The sequence below is a fragment of the Pyxicephalus adspersus genome, chromosome 2, assembly GCF_032062135.1.
Source record: "Pyxicephalus adspersus chromosome 2, UCB_Pads_2.0, whole genome shotgun sequence".
Taxonomy (NCBI): Eukaryota; Metazoa; Chordata; class Amphibia; order Anura; family Pyxicephalidae; genus Pyxicephalus; species Pyxicephalus adspersus.
Genome location: NC_092859.1, coordinates 64,359,567 through 64,385,201, shown reverse-complemented (window position 1 = coordinate 64,385,201; position 25,635 = coordinate 64,359,567). Strand labels below are relative to the sequence as shown.

The 25,635-nt window shown below is 39.7% G+C and overlaps 1 protein-coding gene across 5 annotated transcripts in view; it reads left to right on the top strand.

The window, feature by feature from the left end:
• Positions 1–25,635, top strand: part of NR3C1 (nuclear receptor subfamily 3 group C member 1) — a 162,037-nt gene that overhangs the window by 17,062 nt on the left and 119,340 nt on the right. The window lies entirely within an intron of this gene.

Here is a 25,635-nt window from a genome sequence, read left to right as displayed (position 1 = left end):
ATTTTAATATATACCTTATATTATATAGCTGTGATTTACCGTATGGCTAGGGACCTAATTACCATAGTAGAATGCAGGATCCTATATAGGTACAGATAATCGCATCCTTCAGGCTGTGCTACCTAAAACGTAGACATGTGAATAAAGAGCAATCCCTAATAAATGAATCTTAATTAAGTGAATCTTCTTTTTTTTAACTCATCCATTGGTTGTCTGCTTTACATAAAAGCTTTTATGTGTCTGTCTCTGAGACAGGAAGTGACGGTAAAGTTGACCAATGCAATTTGAACAATGTTACATTGATCATACAAAAATAACTTTCAAAACTTAAAAAAATAGTTTTTCACCATACATAAATTTTCAAGTCAATCACTTGTTAATTTAAAATCATTGTTCACTCATTTGGGGTTTTATTTATTTAGGGTGTAGCCCCCTTGGAGGAAGGTTTAACCATCCTTAGCTGAACTATCAACCTAATTCCTGAGCAGATAACCAATGAATACTAAAAAACTGATCTAAAATACCCTAACTAGACAAATATATGACCTTGATGCAAGACACTTCATGCATATCTACTTCCTTCTACTGCTTCACTATGACAACCAAGCGTTGCTGTAATGAAGCTGTACTTTCAGCACATATGAAATGTCAGGTGACGTATAAGCCAGGAGAGTATTACAGTAATGTGCAGTACTGTAAAATCTTGCTTCTCATGCAAAGCACTGCTTTATTTTAACTGAAGTCCTACAGAGGTGTGCTAAACCTTTGCCTGTCCTATTATCTAGTGTGCCTCCTGACAGTACAAATGAAAGTTCATACATGTGCCTCAGGTTTTCGCAGTGATTACTCCCCTCACTTTTGCCTGTGCATGGGTTTCCATAAAGGAAGTAAATGAATCCTTTTTTATTATATCCAGATCTATTGATGCACTACCTGACTGTAGGCCATGGAAAAAGTTAGGCCTATTTCGTTGTTCTGCAGACTATTCACAAAACGTGTTTATTTTGAGCTAACTGGTATTTGGGGCTGTTGAATGATGTCTTTGCAATTAGAAAACGATGAACAAATTGTGTCCTAGAGGAGCGAGCAGTGACTTGAATGACATTGTGTTGTGCCTTATGTTTGCGAACATTTAAACCAGAATTTTTTTTTTTAAGTTAGGCATGATAGAAAATAAATGTATTAGAACCTGTTGAGAATTATTAGAACATTTGTGGCTTTGCCTGATATAAGATTGTGTCTATATGCAGTTCTTGACAGATCTAAAGCTAGTGTGATAACACACTCCCTAAAAAAAAAACATACATATATATTTGTGTGTGTGGAGCTAGCCATGCCAAGGAACCTCTGCAAATAGCAAACAAAACAGGGACATTTGTTCCAACGAGCAGTATGGGCTTCTTTTCATGTTCTCCCCATATCTTTACACGCTATTGAAGAGTCAGAGCAGAAACGTATCCCCCCCTCTTATTTTTGCTGCATTTAAATTAACTATATTTCTCTGCAAGTAATAGGTACTCAGGGGTGCCTTGGCATGGCAGTGTCACCTCAAATATGTTTGCAAACTGTATGCTCACATATGTTTACAAATGTATGCAATGCAAATGTAGACAACTGAAGGAGCTCAAACAGATAACAGAGAATATTCTTACTAGCTGCAAAGGAGTGTTGTCCTTCAACAAAAAATTTTTTTGTTTTTGAGAATTCAATCCTTAGAAACTTTGCAACAGGTTGACAAAAAAGTGATTAGGTTAAAAAAAACTGTATACAGTGGAGAATAATGTCAGCCATCCTGAAAAATAAATTTAGGGTATAAAAAATAAAAATACACTTTTTCGACCAGGTTCCTCCGGTGTTTACCTTTACTGACATAAAACACAAGTTTGAGAATGCTTAACCTCCCTAGCATTCCAATTACGTCCAAATTTCCATGCAAAAAGCATAGTATATTTTTTCCATGGAAATTTATTTTACATTGTAGGCTGTAATTCTTATAGGCATAACTCACTGAAATATGTCCAATATTTAACAAGTTTAATAATAAACTTTAAATAAAAAAACACAGATAGACAGACAGAAACACAAATCTGTTAAAAAATAAATAAAATAAACAATGTATGTGTACAGTAGCATATATATATATATATATATATATATATATATAATTATATGAAAATTTCTTCTGGACTCAATACAGCTATTTTGTATTGAATCCAATACAAAATTATTTAAATGTCCCGCCGATCCGCCCGCCCGCACCGTTGCATGCACCAATGTCACCAGGAAACCCTGGAGGATCGTCTCTGCATTGTGCGGCTGAAGATCAGAGGAGCAGGACGTGTCCCAGGACCTGCGGGGACCAGCAGGACGACGGGGGACGACAATGGAGCAAGGTAAGTGGGGGGTTTTTTTTTTAGGTTAAAGCTACCCCGGGATTACCGCTAGGGGTGGTAAAGCAGAACTAAATTGAAAAATAAAATCACATTTACCTTTAATGCTGCAGATCCCTCAATCACCCCGGACCTTTCCTCAATCTGGTCCCGCACTGTCCGGGTGGAAAAAAAAATAAAGGTGACGCACCTCCGCTTTCAGACCTGCGAGTTTGGGTGACCTAGCCCACTGTAAAGTGGGAAAAAAAAGAGCCGATCCCACTGCGCTTGCATGAGATCAGCATCTCTTTCCCCTCAGTGAAGGAAAATGCCCCTTCTGTGAATACCAAGGTGTTTGTGTTCATCGGAACAATTTTTTACTTTAGTATACCTAGTTAGTCATGTTTGTAGCTATGGACAGAATAACATAACATTTTGATGAGTTGATTGCAACATTTAACCACCCAAAAAACAGTTTGGTCAAAAGATACACTTTAAATATAAAAAAAATATTATTATACAAAATATATTCCTTTTGACTAGGTCTGTGGAAGGCACAGAAAAGTTTTGAATTGCTGATTAGCAGAGTTAGGGCTGATGACTTTTTGGAGTTGGGCCTTGTCAGTTAGAAAGTAGTAGGAAATGTATTGTAGACTGTATTACTCTGGTGCAGTTTGTTTGTCCCTAGTCACACATTAGCTTTGCTGTTGTCATTCCCTAGGGCTGCTGTATCTATAAAACACATCTCAACACTCACGCCCTGTTTAGCACAGTTGTCACACAGTTTTGTATACCTGTATGGTATAAAAACAGCACATTTTGCAAGCTGGGTGTAGTCTTTTCTACAGAAAAATGAAAAGTAAATATGGTCATCTACTGACAGCTGCTGTTTTTACTGCATCGTGATCTCTGGCCTAAAATGTTGTTATATAATAGAAGAAAACCTCACTCAAGAATTGCTGGGGAACAAGCTGACTTGAAAGACAAACTATCATTGTTATGACATACAATTTACAGTAGCAGTTTTTGTTATTTTAGATCTTTTTTTTTTTTTTTTTTTTTTTTTTTATGATCGCTGAGACTGGATTTGTCTAGCATGTACAGAAGTGGTCAGTTGTCAATGAATATATTGACTGTTCCCTTTTCCTACTCATGATAGACTACAAAATAGGTACGATCATAGGTTTTTTACTCAGAATCACGTAGGGACATTACGTAGTACAGTCTGTATGGAAATACAGCTTGGCCTATATTTAAAAAAAACAAACCACTCACTGAATGACAAAATGACATCCATGATATCTGCAGAAGTTCTCCAAACATCCAGCCCATTGCCTGGATCAAGGCTGAGGGCAATTGGTTGGGTGCTGGGATGTTTTCAGGAATGCTAAGTATAGCACTTTTTTTCTGTGTATACAAATATTTATTACACTCATTGCCTACTACTGGTCCCATACAAAAGCAGATTACTAGTTATGTCAGGCTACCCTATATCTAACCCACCAATAACAGACACTCTAATAATAGGGCGAGGACAACAAATCTTTATATTTTACAGAATTTACAGAAGACGCTTTTATGTACTTTCTATTTTATTCTTTGTAAACTAAATTGCAACCAGCCCACTGGTTGTGTGTTTATAGTAAAATAAACCAGTCGTCTTGTACTCCTGTTCCCAAATATCTAACAACATAATTATTTATTACTGTAGACACACGAACAAATTAGTCACGGAACAAGCTCTCACACTTCATGGAAAACCCAATGCTAATGGAGATTTGTTGATACAGCCTGCCAACTTTTCTTAGCAGTAGGGCAGAATGGGAAGCTGCCCAAGACACAGTGCTAAATGTAGGCCCCTGATGACTCGAAATCACATTGGTCTTGGCTGCCTTCTGATCTCCCATACCTGTTCTGAAGCATGCACTATGGTGTATTGTGGTTTGGGGCGCTATAAAACCTGGTGCTGAAGAGAATGGCACTGTTGTCTGCTTTCTGTTGTCCTTCATGAACCTTAGCTGGGAAGGGATCTGATTGGTCACTGTGGGAACCACAGTCCAATATTCTTACTTAAAAAAGCAGCGTTTGTGTGTCTATTATTTTTTGTCATGATGTGTATGAAATGTTTGGGTGAAACTAGCACTACTTGTTGAAAAATAAATATGATGATGTGTTCTCATTGTCTCTCTGCTTCTTCACACTCCTCATTTCTCTGTCTGTGCTCCTGTACCTTTTTTCTCTACTGATACTCTCTGGTGACATCTCACCCAACCCTGGTCCCCCACACAGCCTCCCCCTTCCATATACTCTCAGCAAGACACTCCCATCTCTTAACCTCATCCCCATTCACCCTACCCTTAAGTTCTTACCCCCTCCCTCAGGCAGTCTATGAAATGCCCCATCTGTTGGCATCAAATTTACGTTCATACACAACCTTCTCCTTTCTAAATCTCTGATCTTTTTGGCTCCCACTGAAACTTGGCTTTCCTCCTCTGACTCTGCCTCTGCTGCTGCTATCTCCTATGGAGGCCTGCACTTTACACATACCCCTAGACTTGGCAACAAAGTAGGGGGTGGTGTGGGTCTCCTTCTCTCACCTAACTCTAACTGTACATACAGAGTCCTACCTTCCCCACCCTCTCTCATTTTCACCTCTTTTAAAGTCCACTCTTTCCGTCTCTTTAGCCCCTTACCCCTCATTGTTGCTGTTGTCTACTGCCCCAACTCACCATTTCACCTTTCTGATCACAACCTTATCACCTTCATCATATCGAACGCTTGCCCTTCCTTGCCACATCCCGGACCTGGTCAATGGCAGAGAGATATCCATAACCTTGACCACAACTTTTTCTCAAACTGCCTTGCATCCCTAACCTCCACTCTCTCCAAAATCACCTCCCCAGATGAAGCTGCCACCGTGTTAAACCACTCTCTTTCCTTGGCTTTGGATAAAGTTGCCCCTGCCACCTTCCGCTACCCCCGCCCTGCCAACCCCCGACCCTGGCACAACAATCACACCAAACAGCTACAAAAGACAGCTGAGCGTAAGTGAGAATATCTGGCCTCAGCAATGACTTCATGGATTACAAAGCCAAGCTACAAAGCTTTAACACAGAGCTCACTGCCACGAAGCAAAATTATTTCTCTGCAATCATTTCCTCCCAAGCTTCCAACCCACGCAACCTCTTCTCAACAATTGACTCCCTCCTAAACCCCACACCTGCTCCCCCCCACAACATCCTACTCTGCTCAAGACATTGCCACCTACTTTAGAGATAAAATAGACAAAATCAGACATGATGTCTCTGCTCACCGAGCCACTCCAACCATACCCACCCCTTCCACCTGTAAATCATCACTGGCCTCCCTCAACCCTGGTACTGTGGACGAAGTCTCTTCTCTTCTCTCATCATCTCATCTACTACCTGTCCGCTTGACCCAATTCCCTCTGATCTACTCTGTGCTCATTCCTCCACCCTGGCCCCTGCCCTAACCAAACTATTCAACCTCTCCCTTTCTACTGGTAAACACCCCTCAGCTTTCAAACATGCCATAATTCTCTCTATCCTAAGGAGACCCTCACTGGACCCCTCCCTACCCTCTAACTACCATCCTATCTCCCTTCTCCCATATGTCTCCAAACTTCTTGAACGTGTTGTCTACAAAAGACTCACCGATTACCTGAGCACCAACTCTCTCCTTGGACCTCTCCAGTCTGGCTTTCCAGCTGCCCATTTCACTGAAACAGCCCTTACTAAAGTGGCCAATGACCTCATCAGAGCTAAGTCTCAAAGCAACTTTTCCCTGCTCCTTCTCCTTGATCTTTCCTCTGGCTCCTCTTCCGCTGCATCTCTTTGCAGATCTTTACACTGGCTTACATTTAACCTTAGAATCAATTCAAGCTCCTGTGCTTTGCCTTCAAATCCCTGCACAGTTATTGTCCCACTTACATTTCTGACCCTGTAAAAAAGTACTCCCCCAGCCGCTTTCTCCGCTCCTTCAATGACCGACTAATGACTTCCTCACTCCTAACCTCATCACACGCACAGATACAAGACTTCTCTAGAGCTGTCCCAACTCTCTGGAATGGTCTTCCTCGTCCTGTTCGGCTTGCTCCTACTTTCTGCTCATTTACAAGAGCACTCAAAACCCATTTTTTTCAAACTTGCCTACCCATCTTCTTCTGTCTTTTGAAACCATCACTCCTTCTCACGTTACCATCCTGTTGTGTGTAAATTCCCCCATCTACTAGATTGTAAGCTCTTCAGGGCAGGGTCCTCCTCTCCTGTATCACTGTCTGTATTAGTCTGTCATTTGCAACCCCTATTTGATGTACAGCGCTGGGTAATATGTTGGTGCTATAAAAAACATGTTTAATAATAATGATAATATTAATAATGTCTTTTCACTATTGTGATTGTGTGGGAAATCGACCACTTTGTTGCATTTTTTTAATGAAACCAGCAATTGATTGTTTTCTCTTCCTTCTCATTTCCCTTGGCATATCATAGCTATTCTGAACCTAGAAAAACATATACTCCACTATATAGTATGCAGCTGTTGTTTTAGTTAATGTTTTGGAAAGGTGAAACAGACATCATTTTTTGGGGGTTAAGTGTCTCGGATTGCATATTATCTGCACTTCAAAAAAAAGGTTGGAAAAAGTGATTTAATTTATTATTGACTATTTAAGCACCTTTTGAAATGTAAAACTATATACATCTTCTTGGTTGATTGTTTTGTAATACTTATTAGGCCAGTGAAGTGGGAATATTAATACAAATAACCAACAAAAAGTATTTGGCACATGTCCACCTGCCTGTTGTGTCAATCTTCTGAGCTGTTAAGCTCAGAAGATAGTTTACCCTCAGTCTAATAGTTTTTTCCCCCTGATTCCAAGACAGATTTTGTTTTAAACAGTGGTTGTGAAATACTCCCATAAACTTCTGCATGAGTATGGGATAGTAGCCGGTAGTTTGATCTGACCGACAGCGGAGCCGGAACAAAACATTAACACTTCCGTTGCCGGGGTAAATAGGGAATAGGGATTACCCTTCAGGGGGCGTTCCTGGTGGGGGCCCGAGCCATTAGAGCGGGACTCGAGAGAGTCTGGCCTAGTGTGCTCCTGCCTACCCCTGAAATGGCCTAATGGCCAAAAAAGTTTGCTGACCTCTGCCTAGGCGATCGAAAATGCCTCCCATGATAACTCCGTCATGCAACTCGGGAGGCTTTGCGCTCCCATTCATTCTCGATCGCCAATTAGGGGGCGGTGCAAACTTAAACAGAATTTTTATCTAACCTAAAAGGTTTTTCTACCCTTTTATGTAAAGTGAAATTTCTGAGTTTAGGTACGCTTTAATTAGTTTATTGCTGCTGAATAGTGCTGACTAGTACACATTTCTACCACTTTTCTAGGTAATAGAACGCTTTTTGAGCCTGGAATTCCCAGTTGTGTGACCATTCAACTTATTCTGTGTTCTTCTGAAATTTACATTTCCAGTAAAGGTTTGCACATTTTTAAATAGGGATTTTCTTGCCTAGTTGTGTGTGACTGTGCTCATATTTGCAGCACGAAAGACTTCTAAAAGAGGATTATGACCTTTTTTATTTTTTATCACTTGTCACAACCCATTTGTGTTATTATTACAAAAAAAAATGATTCGACTGTTAAAGCCCATCCTATATTTTGGCAATAACCACTAAGAACAACATGGACAGAGTGAAAAGAAGGGGTAGTAGTGCTGGGCATGGAGGTTGGAAATTATAGTTTATTCCAGGCATATTGAAGATTTTGTAGAATGATTGATGATGCTGGTCAAATCAAAACACCTCTTTGTAAGGAGCCATCCATTTCTCATTAGGATGTGCTGAAGACTCAACAGAAATTGAAAGAATATCTTTCCGAAGCAAAAGAAAATATCTGTTGACTTCAATATTGTTTGGTTTATCTCCCACTCAAATGGAACAGAAGGTAGTTATTTGCGTGCTTAATTTTAGAACTACTAGTAGTAGTTCTTAGTACATATCCAGTTTATCTGTGCGTTAACTGTTAGACCTATCAAAGGATCTCTCTTATTTTTTTTTTTTTTTTTTTACAGCAGATTTGTGATTTGGGTCACCTCTGTTTGCCCCCCTACTGCAGCAAGGATTTGACAATAAAATAGTAGCAATGCTAATAAGGCCCTCCCTCTGCTCACTCTTATCTGTTTGTGTTGTTTATCTGTTTGATGTTTGTTTATCCAGTGCCTAAAAACCTGTTATATTATCAGGTACAATATATATTATTGAATATATGGCATATCATCACATCCATAATATAGTTTGTACTAATGGTATTGTGAAAATTACTCATGGTTGATGATGTCACCTTTTTCCTTTTGTGACAATGTTCACACACAAAAAAATCAACAGAAACCACATTTGTGCTTCCTACATGTTTTTTACATAAGTCTGCATTATTCTTGTATGTGAATACAGACTATTTTATTCTGTGTCCAAGCAAAGAAAATGTGTGGCTTGCGTGCGCAGGGGTTCATGTCATGTCATCGTCTTGCTGACCTAATCCCAGGGAAGACAATGCATCAGAGTTCTTGGATCCTCTTCTAGTTTTAGAGTATTCTACATTTCCCAGCATTTGTCATTTGTCACCTCGAAATGGAAACCAACCTATCTCTGAAGAATTATGTAAGCTGCCTTTTCTGACCTAGTTCTAAAAACAACTGATTGTCTGGTTGGTGCCCTAAATACCTTCACTGAATCACTGAATGTGAATGAGGATACTTCTCACGTGTTTAGCTAATTGTCACCCGACTTGTCACATAGTTATCTGTGTGATTGTTTTCAGTATGATGGGCATTACTGAAACCCAAAGATGAGTTTTATATCCTGAAAATTAGCATTGTCCTGACAAGCCCTTTTCAAAATTATTATTGAGGGGGAACCCATGTCTTCATGTCTTTTTATGTCTTAGAGTACCCCTTATTATAACTACTATATAAGCAGCTCGTAATACATGACGATCACGTGGTAAAAATGCCTCTTTGATTGCTGGTCAATGGGAAGAATGTCACCCTTACAGACAGCTAATAAGATCATTGGTGTTAGTGGTAATTGACTGGAGGAACACCCCTAGCAAACCCTGGTCAAGAAACACTGCTCTAGAACAAGTTTAGCCATGGCATTCTTATATTGCCTCTGTTGAGGTCTGCTTCAAATGTAGAAATCCTCTTCAATATTCACATTTCATTTTCCTACTGCCAGTCCATTTACCTGGAGGCTTTTTAAATCTTTATCAAGAAAAAACATAGTATTTAGAGCAAAATTAAAAGCTTGAAATATGGGAATTTGTACAGTATTTTTCTGTTATCTTTTGTTATAAAAAGCCTAAACCATGCCCTACTGCAAGAGTCAGCAGGGTGTTTCCACAATACACAAACTTTAGAGGTGTTTTGCACACTAATGCAATGCAGTCTTGTTTAAATGATGCAAAAAAGAAAAACAGGTTTGGCATGTATTTAAAGCCAAGTGAGACTTTATTTTCGTTTACTGAAACAGAGAATCTATTGTGATTATTGAATATATTCACTATTGTTATTTTTGTTTGGTTAGTAATAGCCTACCCAAAACAATCTCATTGGTGGTTTGAATCATCCACCAAGTTTCTTTTTTTGGTTTTCTGGTACTCCCAAGAAAGATATCTGCAACTTTCATTACAAGAGATCTCTGTGTTTTGCAATATGATGTCTGAAAGGTTTTGTCCGGGAGGGGCAAGTAAAAGGCTTTGCTGGGGAATTCTTGACATGTAATCGCCAAGATTTTGTACCAAACCAAAGTTTGTAAGGGGCAGTGGCATCAAACTGTAATGATTTAAATCCTCAGTTTTTGAGGTTGTTGTATTTCTAATGTCTCTTTATTCAGGTAAGCTTAGCAAAAATTGTTTTTACACACACCGCAAAAGGTTGGCAGCAGTTTTTGTTTTGCTGCAGGAAACTGCATAGGAGAAAATTGATTCCATCACCCTGTCAAAGGTTGAGTAAGGTTTTCCTGAAACTCACAAGTCCCTTTAAGGAAACCAATACAGAGAGAAAAAAGTACAGTTACTGACTCCGCAGAGAATTGCAGAAAAGATTGTAATTTGCAGAAGTCACTTATTTGACAGGAGAGCTTATTTTTACCTTAGGGGATAGCTGTGTATCACACCTCTTTCAAATAACTGGAGTAGTAAACTGGTTAGAAGACTTTGACTTTTCACCCACTAGTATTGTCACAGTACCATACCTCAGTACCGTACCATACCTCAAGTTATTGGTTATTATATAGCCAGTACTACTTCTGTACTTCTATCCTGCATGTTGAAGGTTATGCGGTATGTTTTTTACATGGCAGGTAAATATGTGTGTGTGTGTAACTGTATGTATGTGTGTAATATATATATATATATATATATATATATATATTTATTTTAGAAATAATTTGGAGGTGTGCAAAACAGAGTGGGATTTGAAGATTGTATTTTCTAATGAACTAACTATGAGTGGCCTAAAAGCTCCCTTAGTCTATGACAATTATATAACATGTAGCACACAAACGTTATCTACAATAATTTGTTCTGGCATGTCTACTGTTCCACTATGTATTTGCATACTGATGGCATAGAAATTAGATTCTATTTTAGAGATAACCAATTTCTACAGTAGTAGCATGTGACTATACATAAGTTCTATTTTAGCATGCCCAAACACTGCTTGTTCTATTTGAACATGTGTGCCGTAAGGAAACAAAACTTCTAGTTTTCATACTCGTTGTACTACTTGAAATGCATAAACTTTGAGGTTAGGTGGTGTGCACACTGTCTCTGTAATCATCAGACTTTCCAAAAAGTCTCAAAACGGATTTCCAAAGAATACACAAATGCGCTAATAAATTCAATAGCTGAGATAAAAAAAAAATGCGGAGAGTCAATCAGATCCCTAGAATGTCATTTGTTGTCTTTGCTTTTCTTGATTTAAAAGCCATCTCCACAAAAGATACCAAGAAACACCGTGGGATTTAGTTCAGTGTTTTGGGTCCCTATGTGCCCTAGTTTCTCTCTGGTATATTCATGTTACAATGGATGCGAATAAGAAAACAAAAAAACACTTTAAAAGGAACAGGAACACATTATGAATACTCAACCCAGCCAAACAGATTTGTCATTTTAGGGTATGTTTGATAGAAAGATTACAAGTATGGTATTGGACTAGCTAGATTGGCTCTAGTTTTTGAAATAATGACCTCAATAATAACCTCATAGAAAACTAATGAAACATAAAAATTGAGCAAAATTAAACTAGATATGCCTACGTATTCCTTAATAAATTTTTGAAATACTTAATGTCAATATATTCTATATTCAGTATATTTACAGTACTAATCACAAAGAAGTAATTGAAAACTCCGTTTGTATGATTTCCTTTTATGCTGATGATCAGGACAATCACGTTGAAGGCTCCAGCAGTAGTCTGCCATCATGTGTCTATCCCATCTGCCCTGATACCTTTCTTCCATCCCCTTTATATCTTGATGGAACCTCTCCCCTTGTTCCTCACTGAAATCGCCAAGGTTTTCTGGAAATCTTAGCAAATGGCTATGGAGATAGTGTACCTTTATGCTCATAGTAGCACCCAAAATTTTAAAGTTAAAGAGCAAGTTTTGTACCAGTTCTTGATAATTTTGTGCTTTATGGTTACCCAAGAAGTTCTTGAAAACTGTGACATAGCTGTGCCAGGCAGAAGCTTCAGTATCGGTCATGTAACTTGTGAAATTTGAATCATTTATCAGTTGCCAAATCTGGGGTCCATCAAAGATTCCTGCTTTTAATTTTTCACTCAATCCAGGGAAGAATCTACAAATGTATTTGAAGCAATCACATTGTTCAGAGCTCTAACAAATTGCTTTATTAATCCCAACTTTGTGTAGTGGAGGGAGAATGATTTTTTTCTTTGTCAACCATTTTTCTTGTTAATGATGTTCGCTGCACCTTTTTTCATGTTTTCCCTTGGAGGCCATGTCACTTTTTTCCAGTGATCCTGCTTTGCTCTACTATCCCACAAGCAGATGAAACATGGGTACTTTGTGTATCCACTTTGCTGTGTAGGAAGTTCACCATTTTTGAATCAACACATATGGACCATTGGTGTTCATGATAGCAAAGCTTTTGTAAGACCATTTGAGTATTTTTTTTATTCTTCTTTAGGTTTTATTGAGTGACCAATTGGAATTGATGCATAGCAGTTGCCATTATGCAGTAAAACAGATTTCAAACTTCAAGTGGAACTGTCTATGAAAAGCCGCCAGTCTTTTGCTCGGTATTCTGGTACTCCAATTATGGCTAGTAGTCCAGGGATGTTACACAGTACACAAAGTCTCCATCTTCACTGAAATATCGTAGGAGTGTCACCTCTCTTGTCCTTTAAAACAATATTTTAACTTCTGGTATCAGACAGTTCTTTTCTTTTATCCTCAGATGCTTGTTTTGACAGCCTTAGGTCACGTAATAAATCATTGAGCTCTTCTTGGGAGAATTGCTGGTTTGATGAAACACTTCCTTCATATTCACTTACACTGCTAACTACTGGATTACATTACAAACCCTGTATAGCCTCCATGTCGGATACAGGAATATCAGGGAGTGTACTGAACACTGGTATGGGAACATTAGCACCATGTGGCACAGGTCGCCTTGCTGATTCCAAATCGGGGGTACTCTCACTTGTTTTTCTTGTAACGATTGAAATCTTTTATATTCACAGCACAAAAAACCCAATCATTATGATGATTTTTGGGCTCTGGCCATACCATAGGTACACCAAGTTTCAAACTTTTCAGTTTTCCATTTTTCACTCTACACAAGTTTTGCATGCCATATGGGGAGCCCAATACTTATCCTGGTCCCCCAGTTTAATACCAAAATATGCAAGATATGCTTGTTTCACAAATTCTGTAATGTTTCTTCTCTGAATATTCACCACAAATGTAGCAAAATACATTAGGGTCATTTAAACAACTTTTTCTTGAAGAACTCATATTTCTGTAATAAAAAGAAAAAGTATTAATTAAAAAAAAGCATATGAAAGTTTCATGAAAATAACGCTAAATAAAAAGCAAAACATCGGTGTAAATAAAGATTGATAATAATATGCTGTGTTAACATTTGTTGTTAGTAAAATAGTCTATTCCGATTCCTGTATCACAAGAAATAGAGCCAATTCAATGAAACATGTCATTTTTTGATTCAGCAGACCTGAAATACAGTAAATATATTAAAAAATACTTGGCAAGTGAAAAAAATAGTTTTTTGTTGAGCTGTAATATATTTCTATTACTCTGCAGTGCTCAACCCAGAAGTTTTTGAAGGTGGGTGGGAAGAAATTTTAGGCGGATGAAACTGCTGAATTGACCCAACTCGTCAGTAACCACCCAATACCAGCCAGGTGGTTGCTGAAAAGTGTTGGGTGGTGCTCCCTTCTTAAAGGGGCTGGAGAGAATGCTGCTCTGTTTGTTTGCGTCTGTGCCCTAATCCCAGTGTTTCTGCAGCGTACATCACTACTAATTAGAGCAGTCACTAGCAGTGGCTAACCTTTTCACACCGGAGGACTACTAAATTTACTGGCTCCAGACTGCGCAGATGTCAAGATGCCAGAACCCGCCCACCAGGCTCAGACCTACCATTGGAGAGTGGGCAGGTTCTGTCCAGAGACACAACCCACCCATTTCCCTAAGCCTGGGATCTGTACGGTGACATGGTCTGCGGCTCTGGCCCGTGCGCCAGTCCCCCCCCCCCCCCAGAGGGGTCTTTTTTCTGACCCCCCTCGAGGGTGTAGCCGCCAGAGCTGTGGACCACCAGTTGACAACTGCTGAATTAGAGTGCATTGTGCAATGTGCAGCATTGAGTCGTGCAGTATTGGTTTAATGTACATTGGAAGAGATTATAGGCCACCTGAGTAATTGGCAGAATTGTATGTTTCACCTGGAGACGTGAACACCTAACTCATTTGTCTTTTTCCTAAAAAAGCCAACACATTGATGTTTTTAGTGATTACCATTTATTCATAACTTAAATATATGTAGTAGACATTGTAAGTATATTAGAATCAAAATATTTTTTAAAACATAAAACTTTTTTTTTTTTTTGTATATTTTGTGGGAGGATTTAAATCAGGCAGTTCATGTAATGATACTGATCTAAGAGACTGATCAATTACCCCATCAAATAATGCCAGAGACAACCAAACAACCCACAACTAAAACAATTAGTAAATTCTACCAAGGGGAATAGAAGCTTTTGAGACCAAAGGTGTATTTAGTACAGAAAATCTGTTAAATGAAAAAGGCTGTGCCCACGGGAAAGGCACCTGGTCCTGATGGGTTGACCGTGGCTTATTATAAGCGGTTCTTCTCTCAGTTTACGGATCCATTCCTAACGACCTTTAATGCACTTTTGCCTTTTGCCGGAGCATCCTCTGCCAGCTGACTCCTCCACGGCTCACATAACTGTTATCTTAAAACCTAAAAAAGATGCTAAGCTGTGTGCAAACTGCCAATATCTTTCCTGAATTGTGATATCAAATTTTTCTCTAGCATAATAGCACGTAGACTTAAGCCTATCCTTCAGAATCTTATCCACTCAGATCAAAGAGGCTTTCTCCCAAGCGAGAAACAATACTACTCGCAGGCTCAATCCGATACGCTGTTACTACACAAAAAATTAAGTTGATTTTCTCGGCAGATGCCGAAAAGGAGTTTGACCGTGTGAACCGGGATTATATGAAAACAGGTCCTTGCCTTTATAGACATTCCCAATGGACTTTTCACGTGAATACAGGCCCTATATAGGAACCTCACTGCCTCACTGAGTTAACTGAATCTTTTCCCACCCATTTTCCATTACCATTGGAACAAGACAAGGATGCCCGCTATCTCCCCTACTTTTTATTTTACTTCTTGAACCCCTGTTGGGCCATATCCGCAAGAATCCAGATATTTAGGGTGTTAGAGTGGGCTCCACTGACCATAAAGGTGCTGCCTATGCAGACGACCTTCTTTTCTATATCACTGCTCCCCAAGTGACCAATTCTAACCTGCTGAAGGAATTGCGTCAATATGCACAGCTCTGTGATTTACAAAGTCAACCTTCAAAAATCAGAAGTACTAGACATTAGTCTGCCGGCTAAGCTCCAGAAAACTGTCTCCTTAATTTCCGTTTAAATGAGCATGGGGCTCTATTCGCTATCTAGGCGCCAACATCCCAGCTGACCTGAGGTGAGTGATTGAATAAAGTTTTTTTACCACTTCTCAATACGATACATGGGGATTTTCAGCGATGTAGGCAACAGGCCTTTTCGTTGTTTGGCCGCTGTATTATTAATAAATATCAGCCCCCCCCCCCCTCCTGTATTTAACCTGCAGATCAGTCAAGGGGAGTTTAGTCTGATCTTCCAGATGGAAGAGATCTCTGAAGTACACCAGGCCTTTTTGTTTCCATACCCCAAATGCTGCGTGCTCTTGTGCCTGAGGAAACATGGGGTTACCACATATGGGCAGATACTGAGATAGACAAACTGGTACTTTGAACCTCTGTCTAATCACCTTCCATGTAACCACCGTGTCTCTAATCAAGATATTATGACGCAGAGAGGCGGGAACTGCAAAGAATCTACAATGTAGTAAAGCACAGAGATTCCAGGGATGGGACATCTTATTTCTAGTAGTACATTGGAACAACAAGATGTACCCCTAAGCCAGTCGACAACATGTCTGGCCAAACAGGCCAGATTATAGTCTTATATTGGGAAAACCCACACCACCTTCAGTTTTGGGCAGATACAATTTATTAAGAGCATTAACATCAGTATGGGTCAGTAGAAGAGGCAGCGTCTGCATGGGTTAAAGTAGTTTAGAGAACGACATCATCTTCACTAGGTGGCAACGGCCCAAGAACGATAGGGGCAAATGTTCCCACATTCTTAATTCTTTTTGTATTTTGGTTATCAAGGGTGGGTAATTTAAAGTGTATAAAGATGATGGCAAACGTCCAATGCGAAGCCCTAGATATAGTATAGAGTGCGCTGCCACTTTAAACGGCACATGCGCCCTCCAACTCTCCGCAGTTTCCGCAGCCCTGGCTAAGGACAATATCTCGCTTTTATCAAAATTTATTTTCAACCCAGAAAAACTTTCAAAAGTATGAAACACAGTTTGAATATTATTACTACCGTGTTTCCCGGGGAATTTGGGAATATGGTGTTTTTTTTCATTAAAAAAAGTATATAAGACCTACCCTGAAAATAAGACCTAGTGTGTTTTTGGAAGCCCAAAAAAATATAAGACAGTGTCTTATTTTCGGGGAAACACGGTATCAAGTCTGGGGCTAGAAGTGAAGATCAGAATATCGTCTGCGAAAAAAGCGGTCCTTAATTCACTGGCTTGAACCGGTATACCATGTAAGGAAGGGGTAGTATCCAAGTATCTGACCAACGGTTCCAGTGCAAGGTTAAACAGGAGAGGGGATAGAGGGCACCCCTGTCTAGTCCCTCTGTGAAGAGCAATGGGGTTGGACAAAAATTCTGGTGTATGTATACTGGCTATTGGAGATGAATACATAGCTTCAAACAGTTTGAGGAATGAACCCCTAACTCCAATGTGTCTAAGCACCGTAAAGAGCCAAGGTATATTTACCGTATCAAATGCTTTGTGCGCATCTATCGCAATGATAGCTAAGTCTGGGTCGGCCTGGTGTTTCGCAATCTCCAATGCCACCAATACTTTTCTAATATTAGTCACTGCTGCTCTGCCTTGCACGAAGCCCACTTGAGAAGGAGAACTAAGAGAGGGCAGTAACTTGGCCAATCTATCTGCAAGAATTTTAGACAATATTTTCGCATCTTTATTCACCAAAGAAATGGGGCGATATGATTCCAGATCATAAGGGTTTTTATCTTCTTTCAAGAGAAGCTTTATATAAGCCTCTTGACCGGAACGAAAGTACACACCACTTTCCCAGAGAGTGGAATAAAGTGCATGTAGATCATCTACCAGCTCATCTTTCAACATTTTAAAAAATTCAGTGGTGAACCCGTCGGGGCCTGGGGCTTTTCCATTTTTTAAATTATTGATAGTCGTCAAAATTTGTTCTGTAGTGATGGGAGCATTAAGAGCATCTATATCGCTTTGTTGTAGGCGGGGTAGGTCAACCTCCGAGAGGAATTCCGTCCCGGCCTGAATATCCGCCTCTGGGGAAGAGTATAGATTTTGAAAATATTGCGCTAGACAGTGGTTCACTTCTTTAGGTGAAGTAACCACATCACCCGTGGGTGTGTGCAGTTTTGGAATATGTCGGTTTGTAGCCGGTATAGACTAAATTGGCTAACATTTTGCCCGATTTATTGCCATATTTGTGAAATTCTAGGGATCTGTATTTGCATTTTAGCTGTTCAAATTGGGAAAGCCAGGAATCATATTTACGTTTGGAGGCATACCACATTTGTTTAGTATCCGGGGTAGGGTTGTCGGTTAACGCCTGCTGTGCCATTCTAAGCTCCTGTTGCGCTGTTAAGAAATGGGATAAAGTTGTTTTTTTTGTTGTTTTTCTTTCACCATAAAGGAAATAATTCTACCTCTCAAGTAGGCTTTACCCGCCTCCCAGAACAGTATCGGCTCATTCCTTTGGATAGCATTGTGTTGGACATATTCGAGCCATGCAGTTGTTAACACTCCCTGGAATTCGGGGTCCCTGACCAAAAAAGAAGGGAAGCGCCAGGGTACATAATCACCTTTAGGGTATTGATCTCTCAACACAAAGAAGATGGGAGAGTGATCTGAGATTACCATAGTGTAAATCTCTGGTGACTCGATTTTATACATAATGGCATCTGTATAAAATAGATAATCAAAGCGGGCCTGAGACACATGGGCTTGAGAGACAAACGTATACTGTTGTTCTAGAGGGGGGATACTGTCGCCAAACATCATTTAAAGACATGGCGTTGGCAAAATCAGACAGCACTGAGCGAGGTGCGTGTCTTTCAGTATACGCAACTGAGCCAGAGCTCCTGTCTTCAGAATCCACCATGACCGAATTAAAATCGCCACCTACTATTTTATAGGGAGTGGGATCTTGAGCTATCCAGCAGGACACCTCCTGAAAAAAAGATGATGATGGTGAATTCGGTGCATATACCGTGTTTCCCCGAAAATAAGACCTACCCCGAAAATAAGACCTAGCACTTTTCCCCAACCTGCCCTAATATAAGACCTACCCCGAAAATAAGACCTAGTAGAAAAAGAAAAAAAAAATACCGAGCGGGAGACAGCGGGCGTACACACTCCGGAGCCGCACAAGCCGATGCTTGCCTTGTAGTTCCGGCTCCTGTCACAGGCGGAGTGATATTACATGCACTTCGCCTGTCAGAAGCCAGGAACTCGGCTCGCGTCTTCTGATAAGGTAAGTTTTTTTTTTTTTTTATTTTAACCAGCACAATTACGGTATAAAAAAAAAAAATAAAAATAAAAATGTGAGCAATCATTGCCCCAGCCACATTTTGTGCTGATTTTAGGTTTGTAAGGACAAGCTGGCTGATTTAATACAGTAACAGTGCAAGAAGAGAAATGCTGAATTCAGTAACCAATACCGGTAGCAATGAATCAATGAAGAGTTTAATTTACAATTGGGTCACCATATAAAACTCTCAAATGTACATTGTTCTACATGAATATGGTAAGTGTTTTTTTAAGACCTAGTGTGTTTTTGGAAGCCCAAAAAAATATAAGACAGTGTCTTATTTTCGGGGAAACACGGTATATTATATATTGAGGGATCATGGTCATGGAGTTGTATAAGTACTTTTAAAATGCGACCTTCAGAGTCACTTTGCACTGTTTTAACCATGCCCTGAAACGACCTATGGAGCAAAATCATCGCCCCGGCTGTACCGTAAACGTCCCCTACCCATAGTTTTTTCATTCTGTAAAAGTCACTGCTACCTAAATGTGTTTCCTGTAACAATGCAATATCTGCCCTCAGTCTTTTTAAATGACGGAGTACAGACATGCGTTTGTTAGGGGAACGCAAGCCCTTAACCCACCTTATATAGTGGGAATCATAAAAGTGTAATTTCAAAAAGAAACAAAACAAAAGGCACTTTAAAACAGGGCAGAGTTCTTTCCAATTTATCTCGCCTTGGACAGCAACTCAGAACGATGGGCTTCACGAATCTTCTTAGTGGACGGTGTTCCCAGCTGCCTGCATTGCTTTGGAGAATATACCGGGATCAAAGAATGTGCAGCAGAACGCAGTGGGGAAGTGTATGATCTTTCAGATTGGTTAGATGCCGTGTCAGACAGCAGGGTATGCACCAAACTTTCCGCCTCCTCAGCAGAGGTGAGAGAATATTTGCGCCCCTGATCATCAGAAAAATGGAGGATCGCAAGATATGCCAGTGTGAAGCGCAACTTGTGGCGGTATAAAATGGAGCAGACTTGTTGAAAGCTTCGCCTTTTACGTGAGACTTCTGCAGAATAGTCCGCAAATATGAGCAGGGAGGCACACTCAAAGTGTAGATTGCGCTGGTTGCGAAAAGCCTGAAGTATACGGTTTCTGTCCGTATAATAAGAATAAGCCACTAGTACTGGTCGGGGACTGAACAGTTCTTTACGAACAGGGCCCAATCTATGAGCACGTTCTACTTTGCAAGAAATCTGAAGACCTAGCAATTGCGGTATTACAGTGGAACATATTTCAAGCAGTTGTGAAGGTTTAACACTTTCTAGGAGACCCACAATATGCAGATTATTGCGTCGAGACCTATTTTCTAAATCCTCTATTTTATCCTGCTTTGGCTTTCAGTGCCATCAGATTGATTCGCTGTTCAGCATTATCTAATCGTTGAGATTGTTCCCGCAACTCTTTTCTCAAGGATTGGATGCCCTTTTGTACTGCAGTATCAATGGCTTCCTGCAATGTGGGTTTAAGCAGAGCTGCAACTGCATCTGCTATCTGAGTAGGATGAGAGAGATCAGTAAGCTCAGCAGAGTGTACCTGTGAGGAGGCAGTGCTAGATGCCCGTGATGATGCCGAGGCGGCGGCCATCTTGGAAGGCGTGGCCCGCTGCTTGTCTTTTTTCCCCATGGATTCCTGGCTAGCTGATATGGAGGAGCGCTTTAGGAATCGGTCCATCCAGGCACCGGCAATTAGAGTGACTGCTGCGGGCGGGTGAGTAGAGGAAGTGCCGGCTTTATATCGCGGGATTCCTGAGGTGAGCAGGAGCCGCTATCCCATGCTGGCCCTCCTGTAATTCATACTCTACCGGTGCGACTCCCTCAACACTTGCTACATAAATTTTGTTCTGAGTTTTTGAAATTTATTTGGAACACTGAAACCCCCTGCCTTAACAAATTTCTTCTCCAATTTCCAAAAGATAAAGGGGGCATAGCTTTCCCGGACCTGGACTCGCAGAGCAGTTCATCTGACCCGCCTGGTAGACTGGTGCAGACATGCTAGCTTTAAGGGTTGGGTCAGACTGGAAGACTCAATGTCGCCTGTAATGTTAAGCGTTGCTGCATGGTCCCCATCTGGGGACATTGCTATTCTACGTCGCCACTCTCTGATAGGTGAGATGCTTAAAGTGGTGATAAAATATTTCCGTGCGGAAGGGATTGTTGCCTTCCCCTTCCCCCCATGTCTCCTAAACTGGGGCTAAGCTAACCCTAAGTTTCCAACCAGTAGGAAGGATACGATCTTTAGGATATAGATTGAGAATGGCATTTTCCCAACTTCCCATTTTTTGCAACCTTCCGCCTGGCTTAGCACACAACAGCTTAAAGTAGACCACTCCCTTCCTTGCCTAGATATGTGGGGAAAGATATAATGCCAGCATTTTACCATCCCTGCCGTCAGCACAGGACTTTTATTGTCCCCTCGCCTCAATAGAATTAGAAATTTCAATAGAAAGCCTGCATGTCACTGGAGACCCCCTGAGAGGTGTGCTCTACTATATGTATAAGTACAACTGATTTCACATGATTCTTATGTGCCCTATTTCATAGCCAAATGGGAGAGGGACTTTAACATTAAATTACAGAAGACTAAATAGACCTGTACCAAGAAACCAACTATACACCACTTACTAGGTGATGTCGGCAATATCACGGAAACGCTATAAAAAATCTCTTCTGCGCCATTTGTTAAATGCAGCTAAAGCTTGTATTCCCCCATTGTGGAGGCAAACTGCTACAAAATATGGAACAACTTCAGATGACTGATCTTCACGCAGACCAGTACGTACCTGGTTTTTCTGGGATGACTTTAAGACCTCTGCGGACTATATACGACTGCTCCGCCCTGTTTTGTTGGTTGCTAATAAAAAACACACACACACATGTATTTTTATACCTAAATAAATAACAAAATTTTGCCTTTTTCATATTTTTTTTTTTAAGCAACCAACAATATTTATATATGTGTGTCTATATTTTTACAGCACCGTAAGTGTATTTAAAATGGCTGCTAGATTTCAGTTCAACTTTAAGGTTGAAGTGATATTCTATAGAAAAAACGAGGAACAATCTACTAATTTTCATACAGTGGTTTTATTGCTTCTAGATTAACACTATGGCCCTGATTTATTAAATTTCCCCAGGGCTGGAAAGAATACACTTTCATCAGTGAAGCTGGGTGATACAGAAAACCTGGAATGGATTTCCTAAAAGTCATTAGCTATTTGTTAGCAAATATTTTCAATTCTGGACCAGATCTATTACAGGTTTGCTGGATCACCCAGCTTCACTGGTGAAAGTGTAATATCTTCAGCCTTGCAGAACTTTAAAAATTAGGGCCTAAACATCAGCAAAGCGGCTTCAATTGCAGCTTCATGTCTAAAAGAAAACTACATGTCTAATGATTCCTCGCTAGGCATTTTAGAAACTTTTTAGACAAGTTAGTGGATGACATGCATTTGACTAACATAACACTTTAAAGAAGAGAAACAAGGTTCATGCTTTTTCATATTATATATTTTGCTTGATTGTCATTATCTGGCTTGATATTAATAATGCAGCAGAAGATGAAAGAAGTGGGTATGTGAGTATGGCAACTAGGCAACCTGCATAGCCTTTTTAGTAGCGGTTTCCCTATAGTTATTTGCACAAACTTGTCAAACATATATTTTCTTGTTTTGTTGTTTACTTGTTCATATGTTCAGGTTTGTAAAAATATAAATAAGTAAATAAATCATATAGAAAATAATATAGCATTGGGAACCAGAAAATTGGTGTGTGGAATGGTGATAGAAATAACATTTTTTGCTTGTGTGATTGGCTCACTGATTTTTCTACATTTGCACTAAGGCATTTGCTGGCATCTGTCCAAAATGTACTTTAAAATACCTTCATTTTCCTCAATTCAGGAACCTAAAAATGCATTTAAGAAGTGTAAATGCCTTCTTAGTAAGCAAAATATTTAAAATGCTCTTCAAGGTGGAAAGTGCTGGCAGCTCTCAGTGCTTGCGACAGTCCATGGTTAATCTCTCTTTCTTGGAAGCTGCACAGTTTATTTGCTATACTTTTTTTCATAAAATTGTGTCAATAATGCTTTCTAAAAGGAAATAATTATTATATTTATTAAAAGGTATTGTCATTGTTATGCATCATCGGGTATCAATATCTAATTTTCAACACTCTTTAAAGAAGAAATTCCATCTATTTGAACAAACTATTAAAACAAACAACCGTAATAACATTTTTTTTTTTTTTAGATGTATAATAAAGACACAGTCGCCCTTTTTTCAACAAATCAATTGCTTGCATTCTTCCAAACTTTAGTCGGTCCTCCATTTTGACTACGGGAAAGCACTCCCCTATCCTCGTACAACACTAAATTTGGTATATCGTGTGTGTGGGTGGGGGTATACATTAGTAGAGGGTTGACTTAAGTCGTATACTACAGGGCAGCCAGGGGCACTTGATCTTGGTGATGCTATAAATTAGCAGAGAGTACTTGGGCATGACACAGGTCATGTAACTATTAAAGCACAGCAATGATCTTTAGCCTTCTAGATAAGTGGTTGCCAACCTTTTCGGTCCCGTGGACCACTAAAATCACCGCCTCCCGACCCCGCATGCGTGCGGGAGGAGAAACCTCCCCCAGAGTAATGTCATTATGACATAACCCCCTTCCCACTCTCCCATCGCAGATCTGAGCCTGCAATGGTAGAGTGGGCGGGTTGTGTCCAGGGACACAGCCCGACCACTTCCCTGAGCCTGGGAACTCTACTGGGGATGTGGTCCGTGGCTCTATCTGGTGCGTCCCCCCTGCAGGGTCCTTCTCCTGACCCCGCTCGGGGGTGCACCGACCAGAGCCACGGACCACCAAAATTTTCTCGCGGACCACCAGTAGGCGACTGCTGTTTTAGATTGTCAATGCTCGAGTGACGTAACTCACGTGCGTCTCCTCAGCACATGCAAGGAAAGTTGGGATTGCCCGGTTTCCCTGACAAAACTGACTTGGGCATGCACAGCCCAGCCTTTTCACGTGATCACGCAGGCCCCTTTCTGCACCAACCACCTTCCTGAACCTTTTTTTGCATAGTGGGGCTTTAGTTCGACTTAAATATATAAAGCAACATGAAATACTGATATTTCTATTTCTATTTGAAACTAGTAAATGGAGTTATTCGTAATTTCAGTTGTTTTTTTAGTGTCCAATGTGTTTAGGTAATGTGTTAAAAAAAAAATGCAGTCCAAAAATGAAACCTAAAATTGAATGATTACTCAACTTATACATCCTCTCTTACAGCCCTGTACAAAGGTTCATTCCGAGATTTGGCAGTTGTAAGGATGATAGCTTCTTTTATGTTCTGGGAATGCTTTGTCATCGGTTCATCCTATAATAAAGCTGTATTTGTTGAACAAAAATTATACATTTCAGAAACTATAAAACAGTTTTAAAAAATGACAATCATTTACAGTTTGATTAGTCTCAAACTATATCAACTTCCCTTTTAAAAGAAAATTGAGCAGAAATTTTTAATGACATTTATAGCAGAGAAAATTGTTACACTGTGCTGCATGCTGACAGACACCGTTATCAAGCCACAATCAGCTAAAGATGAGAATGTAAAGCTGACATGATTCTGTATCCAGTCATCTGTTTTCTTTTTCTTGCATGAACAGATGCCACTGTTGGCAATCTAGCAAAAGTGTGACACATTTAGCTACAGTGACCCCAAGATTCTGTCTAATAGCTAGAGCTCCAATATAACAACATATCACTAAGAGATATTTCTTCCATTTTGCAATGGCTGTAAAACTTTTGGGCAATAGTGTGTGTTGCGTCCCCGACCTCTTAGATTGTAAGCTCTTCTTGGCAGGGACCTTTCCTCTTCCTGTGTCACTGTCTTTGTGATTTTCAACCCCTTTTTTTATGTACGTTGATGCGTAATATGTTGGTGCTATATAAATACTGCATAATAATAATGGTACAATGGAAGTATATGTTCCTGTGGAAAAGATATCTATGATAGGGTTTTTATAGAAGCTGTTCTATTTCCAATACCACAGCAAAGTTAAATATTTAACCTTTCTTGAAAATTATACAGATTTTTTCAGGAACTTTCATTTCCATTTCTGCTTGTATATACCAATAAATCATAAAGAATTAGCTAAAGATTTTTTCCACACCATCCTAACCAGGACTCTCTCCTTTAGCATCAGGTCTTAATTATGTAAAGCTTTTGATTTGGTCTATGGAAAGAGACCAAAGGGCATATCAGGTTCCTCATCCTCTATGAACATAAAACTATGAGCTGCTGATTCTTATATTTCAGTGTTTGTTTAGAATGCAGATTAAGGGATGCCCAATAAGGCTGAGAGTTGGCCTGTGCCATTTATTATGTTAAACAATAAGTATAATCTGCTTTAAACTGCCTTTTGCTTTCAGGTTGAAATGAAAATCCTATATATCACTTGTCTACACTTAATCACGCTAAATTGTATTCTGGCTAAGCTTTGCACCAAAGAACAGTCTCTGTAACTTCTCCTCAACTAACCTTATTAGACCAGGTGCTGTACGTATGTTTGAAAGCATTTCCCTGCAGCTTGACTAGTTAGGAGACACATTTGGTACTAGTGTTTTTTAAAGAAAAACAGTAAAGCCTTTGGGTTGATTTTTTTTATGTTTATTTTTGCCATATATGTTTAAAAAATGTTTGAAACACACAATCATGTAAAAAAAAAA